The following is a 7,001-nucleotide window of genomic DNA, read 5'->3' as shown; positions in this document are numbered from 1 at the left end:
CATATCAATCCTGTAATACTGTGAGCTATAGTCATGGACTAGTTCATGCTTCTAAACATAACAGAATTTTTCCAAGGTTACATACACTGAGACACAATGTACATTTTTGCAGCATCTTATTTTCTTTAATTAACTAGGCTGGATAGTCTACCAGTGCAAACATTCTGAACAAAGAAATTTTCATTATCTTTTGAACTTTCCAAAATCAACCAAAGGCTATGATACAGTGGGAAAGAGTACTGGGTAAGTTAAGGCTGGCTCCTGACTAAAATTCCACCAGCAGCTGGCTTTCTGATTTCAGGAAGATATCACTTAGGGAGAAACTAGGTATAAAGACATTTTACATGCAGGAAAAAATTCTAAGGAATTGCCACATCATTACCATAGGCTGAAAAATCTCAAGATCCTGTTAGTACAGCCTGGGTATCTGATCAAATAACAATGTAAAAAAGGAGGAAAAAATGTAAGTATGCTATTTTTTTTTTTTTAAGTAACAATAACCACTACTGCTGTGGTTGCTAATTCTAAACATTTACTGAGCCTTCATTATATGCCAGGAATAGTGTTAAGCACATTCACAGATCTGAACATTTAATCCCTGCAACAATACTCTCACATTAGTTAATAAAGTAAAAGTATGAGAACCCTAAAATAACAGAAATTTAAATTTTACAAATGAAAACATGAAGAAAGTATTAAGGAAATCTACCTTTTTCTCTAGCTTTCAGACTGTATTTTTGAGGATTCAACTTACACTAAAACCCCATTTACTTTTTGGACTCTGTCCTCCATTTAAAAAAATACTGAGGGCCCTCTCTGGTGGCACAATAGGTTAAAGCACAGCAATGAAGCTATCCACAGCCACTGCAGAGTGGGTTTGATCACTGACCAGGAAGGTGACCCACAAGGCATGGCAGGCCTCTCCTGACCCTCCCGCAGCTCCCCTCAGCAGCCTGTTTCAGTACATCTGCCTGTTCTGCATCCCATCTTTATCTGGTGGGATCTTCTCACCACTACTCCTACCCCACAACTCTGGGCTGACCCCCAGTTCTTAGCTATATAAATAGATAAATTTTAAAAAATACTGAGATTCGAGACTTTAGAAATTACTACAAAGAATAAAAAAAAACTCTGAATTCAAATACTGGCACAGAAAAACCTCCTATCTAACTTTAACTACTGAGTTAAATGTCCCTGATCACAAAAAAGAGTGCACATATACATTAGACCTTTGCTAACAGGCTTCTAATCCCAATACCAGCAACCAATGATGCTGTAGTTATAGAGATAACATCACCATATACTAAAACAATTTACAATTGGAAACTCAAGTTTTGACTACATATATATATATATATATATATATATATATATATACACACACACACACACACAAAGATATATATATACACACACACACACATACACAAAGCTATATATATACACACACACACAAATATATGTGTGTTTCTTTACATGTAAATTTTAAAGCATCTGATAATGTCAGCAGCATAAACATCATATTAGTAATCAAACTTAGCAGAAAGTTCTTAGAGGCTTGGGAAGCTGTGTATAAAATGGAGTAGACAAGAGGGAAGGGTTCCCTGTACTGTTTAAATCAACTACAGGTCCCAGAATGCAACATTCTAATCTGAAGTTAAGCAAAAACCACAATGCATTCTGGGACTTGTAGTAAATAAACCACTGCACCCTATCACACTAAGTTTCAAAAAGTCTGAACTACCTAACACAATATGACTTGACAGAAATCTCAGGGCCTAATCAAATACAGATATAATTTGGTCTCTGTCCTGACACAGTTTCTTTAGCACATATTGGAAAAGCATCAATTAAAATTTAGATCAGCATTTCACATTAGAAACTTCTCATACAGGATAAGCATTAAAAGATATTTAAAAGCAAAAGGATGACACAATTTTAAAATTATAGTTATAAACATCATTCTTAAAATAATGTTTTAATGTTTTAAGGTTGGTTGAATCAGTTTTAAAACTCGAAATCTCCCCTCCACCAAAAAAAGTTGTTTTACTAGGCTTTCATTTAACAGTCTTCTAAGTTATATTTTGTATCTTTTCTCGAAGAAAATTCATGTAAGAAAACATGCCATATTTTAATACTGCCAACTAGGAAATATATTCTTGTAGTTCTACAGACACATAATATTATCACACCAAAAAAAAAAAAAGAAGAAGAAAACCAAAACAGTAATACTTGGGTCCCTCTTTTGTGAAGTCTTCATTCAATATTTAAGCCCTGCAACCCCTGTCTCTCATTTCATCACACATATTTCTGGGATGAACATTGGAGAAAAAAATATTCCAAATAAGGCACATTTTTCTCATCCACTAACCTCTTCTAAAAACGTAAGAGATATTTTTAAAAGTCCTCCATAACATCCAGACCCAAATAGTTAACTCTGAGATTTAATTTATGCATATATAGTTTCCACACACACCCCTATTTTCTGCAAGACTGAGGAAGGAGACTGGGAAAGAACTAAGTGCAATCTGCATGAGGAGGCCTAACACAGGTGGTGGGTTATTTTCAGGCAACAGCACCTTCACAAAGATGCTATGGAATACAGTCCAAGAAATTCCTAACAAGGAAAGATAAGCTGGCATGCAAATTTAACACAATCCAGCTAAAAATCACCTGCAACACATGCTACTACATTTCACCATAAAAGTGACAGGCTACTACAGAATCTGAAGCTTCATCAATACAACATTCTGTCCATAAGGCCAGAGATAGCAGTTGCCATGGTTACTATCACCCACTTTTATCAGGAAATTATTGTCATTACTCTGAAGTTTTTGGTACTTAAAATTAAAAAAAAAAAAAAAAACAGGTTAGGGTCCTGATTGTTAATTGAGTGAAAAGAATCAACTACTGTTAGATTTGTAAGTATGTTGCTTTAGAGATGCACATGGTTAACAATACTTGGATCTGCAGCAGAAAAAATCAATTCCTTTCTGCTGCTCCTTCTCCTCAAGTACTGACAGTTTGTATTCTCAATGCAGCCAAAACAATAAAACAAAACCCATCTTTTTTGGCTTCTGTGTTTAAGTTATTTTTCTCCCCTAGGCCCACAGAGTCAAAATAAAGCCTAGATCACCAACCTGTTAGGCCCCATCCCCTTCCTCTCTCCAATCATCAATTCACTTTTTTGTCTACTTAAAAGGCAGGGAAACATTTCCGTATATGATTCCAAAATATAGGAAAGAATAGTTTCCTTTAACCAGGAACCTGGAAACTGTATTTTATTTTTGGAAAAAGGGGTAGTCTTGCAGTATATTGGAGGGTGAAGTGGAGAGAGTATTCAAACTGTCAAGTAAGTACAGAAAGTTGCTTTAGAAAAGGGCCCACAGGATGAGCGAACCACATATATTATCTGCAAAAGGTCAGAGTTCACCACTACCACAGTTTAAGACTGATCTAAATGACAAGTAACATACAAGTTATTTTTAAAATTCTCAACTTTCTCACAAAAGGTTACTGCTCAAAATTTAATATACAAATAAGAACTACAAGAAAACCTTCAAAATAGTATGATCCTGTATACAAACAAACATCCAAAGAATATAACATGTTATTGAATAATCTACAATGAATCTATGTAGTGTAACATATAGCAAAAATGCACATATGATAGTTAAGAGTGATCAAAACAAACTGCTATGCTCCCAAAGAATACTTAGGACCCACAAAAAAGTCTACGTACAAAAGTTTATGAGAAGTCAACATAAATCAGTAATATTTCCCAGCACAAATTTTCATATGAAAATTCAAACATGTTTCAAGAAATCACCTCTACCCACGGACATAAAAAAATTCTGTCAAAGGCTAGAAACATTAAGCCTTTCCTTTCTCACTTTAAATAGTAATGAAAAACAAGAGTCTTCAGCAGCCCAGTAACGAGGGATACAACATTTAAAGCACACTCATACAACCTTAACTTTAGTATTTTCTCAAAAAAAAAAAAGCTCTGGGGATGAAAAAAGTTAAGATTACCCTGAGAGGTTTCATTTTTTTTTTTTTATCTGAACAGCTAAAATGTTCTCACTCTTCAAGAACAAAGTTCCTGTATTCAAATTCTAACTGTGGCTATTTCAAACACAGCAATCACACTGAAGATACTACATCTTCTGATTATGTTCATAAACACAGGGTCTCTCCTTTTTTTTGAAGTTTTCTTGTCCAAATTTGTGAGCAAAGTCTATTAAGAAAGCCACAAGTTTTAAACTTTGGGGTTATTTTTACACAAAAATATTTCAGTCTAGTTCTCTAGAATTGAGTAGTCATTTCCTTGTGCATCTCTCTAAAACAGAAAAAAATGATATATATGCATACCTAACATTAATGCATACAAATATACATCTTTTCACTCTGAAATGAGTTTGAAAGCTTTAGTCAGTCAGAATTTTTCAGAAAGTTAGGAGAATCAATCAAAACCTTAACTGTGACATCTCTTACTCTGTATGTTAATAAGAATGTACAGAAGAATCTGAGAAGCTAAATATTCACTAAATTCAACTACCATCTTCATATCAATGGAGACAGAGAAAAACTTTAATAAAGGGTACACATTTCACAAGATCTATAAAAGGAAAAATGATATACTATTTTTAATTATGAGAAACTGCCTAGGCAGCATTTTTTTTTTAACAAAGGTTTAAAACTGTAACAAAGCTTTGGTACCCACAGACATATCTTTATTAAAAAAAAATGATCTTTCGGGGTACACTTCTAATGCATCCATTTTCCACATCATATGAAGAAAGTTAAGTTTTAAAGACAGAAGTTTCTGTCCATGTATTAATTAGATACCTAGCTCAACAACTTAACATTTACATGGCTTGACAATTTACAAAGGATATGTATTACCCTGTGTGATCTTACAGAAAAAAAAAAAGTTAAGTATTTTGTCTAGAAAACAGAAAATTCAAAGCAAATTCATGAGAATTTCAACTCAATCCTGTTTTTAAAACTTTGATATAAATCTTTACAAGCCACCACAGTAGCATACTTCCAGTGATAAATCAATTCACCTAACACTAACAGTTTCAAAAGACGGTGTGTTGTAAATGCTATGAAAATACTTTCATCTTTACACAGTTGTTGTTAAGTAATACTAATGGATATATCAGCAATGACCTGTAACCAAGATATAACTTTATTCCATAGTTCAAGAATCCTAGTCTTGGAGAAGGTCATATATGTATTTATAAAGCCGAATGCCTAAGAATTTATCCATTAGGATTATTGTCCACAGACTCAAGAAAAAAAGTCAAATGTTTTCCACACAATAGCTCCCTTTCCAAAATCTCAATACTCTCTCTACTATTCGTATTAATGTTACAGGGATGATCACAAAATCTAAAGTTCCAAACCATACAAACTACTTTTGTTTACAGTCATTAAATAAATTTTTAAAAAAATGTTTAACACCCCCATTCACCAATACTAGACTAACTCGCCTTAAAAATAAAGTAACAACCCTCTATACGTTAGCACAGCATCCTGAAAAGCTATCCACAGAACAAATCTACTTTGTATAGTAGACAAAGATTTCAAACAGCAAAGCAATTTATTAATGGAATTTTTTAAATGGACTTACTGAAAATCTTTCTGGAACTTTAAGTTGTTAAATCCTGTAGCTTAGCTGAAGTTAAGTAGAGCTGTAATAAACAGCAAAACCCTCAAAATTCAAAGATTTGCTTTATCTTGTTGTAGCACCTCCTGCTGGATAACATTTAGAGCTCTTCATGTAAGCAGAAGAAGAGTATTTCTGAGGCAGCTCCTTCCAGATGATTGAATAGAAAAAAAGGACTGACCCTTCAAAGCCAAAAGAAATAGGGCCCCATCCATCACTTATACCTTTTAAGAATAAAACCTGGCATAGGTAGAAGTCTTTTTAATCTCTTACTACTCCAGTTCCATAAAGACTTGCCTTAGTCTAAAGTTCAGTGTGCTTAAACCTTGCAAAATTATCTAAAAACTAAATTAAAAAACCCTCAAAAGCACTCAAGCAAAATATTTTTCCATCCAAGCCATGTCATTCATCTTGCAATACTAATATGTTAACAAAAGCAAAAATCTGACAGAAGGAAAAGTAACTGGAATATTTTTAATACTTCATACAGAAGTTTGCTTTGAGAATTTTCTGCACTATTACTATGCTCTCTGCTTTAGATAATTATTCATCTACAGAACTTTAAGTACAGAAAAAAATTTCTAAACATGAATGTAACTGCACACAAAAATTATTTCTTTGCCATCAAAAGACATGTTCTGAGATTTTAAAGTGCATTCTTGAGACAATTTAATTGACCCCTAATAAGCTAGTTTTAAATCAACAATGTAGATTCCATATACAAGTGGAGACTGAAAAAGAGAGAATGGGAAGAAACTTACCAAAATCAAAATGAGTAACAGTATTTCCAGTAAAAATGTAGTTAACAGTTTCCTACAATGCTCTGAAACCAAGTAAATTGTGAAACTTAAAAAAAAGGGGAAGGGGCTAGTCTACAAAAATCAAAAGAAAAGTTGACCTATTTCTTTCTACTGCCCCAAAAGTAAGTGAACACCAGATAAAAACAAACAACATAAACAGTGAAAAGTACGCTCAGATGCCTTAACCCCTATTTCAGCCCCTTAATCAAGCCCTCGATGAAGCTACAGATCCCTCTCTAAAAGGAAAGTCCAGCTCACAGTACTAAAGAACCCTTACAAAGTGTGTTCCAAAAAGGAAAAGGCTTTCTTCCTAGAGTGCTGCTTTAAAAAAAAAAAAAAAAAAAACTGCTTAAAAAAAAAAAAACTTTCACCAGCCCAAATTAATCTGGTTCTAATATTCAGCTATCAATTATTTATATATAAATGTTCTTCCCTCACTAACTGGCCCAACTCAAGCATCTACATTCCTGACACCTAGTATTAACAAAAATGCACAGCTCGAACAGCCTCCCTCTCCCCCCCCCCCA

The 7,001-nt window shown here is 33.7% G+C and overlaps 1 protein-coding gene across 2 annotated transcripts in view; it reads right to left on the bottom strand.

Annotated features, from left to right (window-relative positions):
- The window catches only part of PHF21A (PHD finger protein 21A), a 165,794-nt gene that overhangs the window by 156,810 nt on the left and 1,983 nt on the right, over nt 1-7,001 (bottom strand). The window contains exons 1-2 of one of the 2 annotated variants that reach the window (XM_012725557.1): nt 6,436-6,469; nt 5,639-5,821 (exon numbers count right to left, since the gene is read on the bottom strand). The exons of the other annotated variant lie outside the window; for it this stretch is intronic. The gene's annotated coding sequence lies outside the window, so the exon portion shown is untranslated. Of the gene's footprint in view, nt 1-5,638; nt 5,822-6,435; nt 6,470-7,001 lie in introns of those variants that run through there. 2 annotated transcript variants of the gene reach the window in all.

Source organism: Condylura cristata, unplaced genomic scaffold (assembly GCF_000260355.1).
Source record: "Condylura cristata isolate star-nosed mole 26May11 unplaced genomic scaffold, ConCri1.0 scaffold00015, whole genome shotgun sequence".
NCBI lineage: Eukaryota > Metazoa > Chordata > Mammalia > Eulipotyphla > Talpidae > Condylura > Condylura cristata.
Note: the sequence above shows the minus strand (reverse complement) of the source record. Positions and strands in the feature narration are given on the sequence as shown.